Source organism: Echinops telfairi, unplaced genomic scaffold (genome assembly GCF_000313985.2).
Source record: "Echinops telfairi isolate 266 unplaced genomic scaffold, ASM31398v2 ScPeMD7_7456;HRSCAF=8494, whole genome shotgun sequence".
Taxonomy (NCBI): domain Eukaryota; kingdom Metazoa; phylum Chordata; class Mammalia; order Afrosoricida; family Tenrecidae; genus Echinops; species Echinops telfairi.
The window spans coordinates 419886-420916 of NW_022111356.1; positions in this window are offsets into that span (position 1 = coordinate 419886).

A 1031-nucleotide genomic window follows, 5' to 3' on the forward strand; every position below is an offset into this window, starting at 1 on the left:
ACAGCGACAAATAAAATTTATGTTATATATATATTTAAACTAAGTGAATATTGAAATATTTTAAATAGTTTTATTGGCATATAATTTACACATATAATATAATTTAAAAGTTCAATAATATTCAGAAGAGTTGTGCAACCATCACCAAAATCAATTTCCAAACATTTTCTTCCTTCTCATAATCATTGTTTTTAGCTCTCCATTTCCCCACAACCTCCCCTTGCCACCCTAGGGCTTTTTTTTTCATTTAAAATATTATTTGCTTTTATTAAAAGATCATTTTATTGGAGACTTTACAACTCTTGTTACAATGCACACTTCACTTGCATCAGGTGAATTTTTTACATATGTTGCCTTCATTCTTTTCTAGACATTTACTTTCTATTGAGCCCTAGGTATCAGCTCCTCTTTTTCCTCCCTTCCCACCGACTCTCATAATCCCTTGATATATTATAAATTATTATTTTCATATCTCACACCAAACGCTTTCTCCCTTCCCCCAAGTTTTCTGTTGTTCTTCCCCTGGGAGAGGGGTCAATGGTTATGTGTTGATCATTAGGATTGGTTCACCCTTTCTTCCTTCCTCTACCTTCTGGTATCGCTAGTCCCACTCCTGTTCCTGTATTCTGTGTGGTATGAGCATCCATCACTTAACTATACCTGTGTACATGTTCTGGTCTAGTCTGAATTGAGAAGCAGCATTGGGGTCATGGTAGTGGGGCATGAGGAAGACGCAAGGAACCAGAGGGATATAGTGTGTTTCACTGATGCTTTACTGCGCCCTATTTGACTCATCCCTTCCCTGTGGCCCCTCTGTGGGCAATTGTTTTATTGTCTACACATGGGCTTTGGAGCTCTACTCCAACCCTCCTCATTCTCAACAATAGGTTTATGTTTGTGGGTTTATTATGCATCTTCTGATTCCTATTACCCAGTCCTGATCACTCCTAATGATGGCACCAGCGGTGTGCTTCTTCCATGTGGGCTTATTGCTTCTCTGCTGAATGGCGACTTGTGTAACTTCAAGCCTT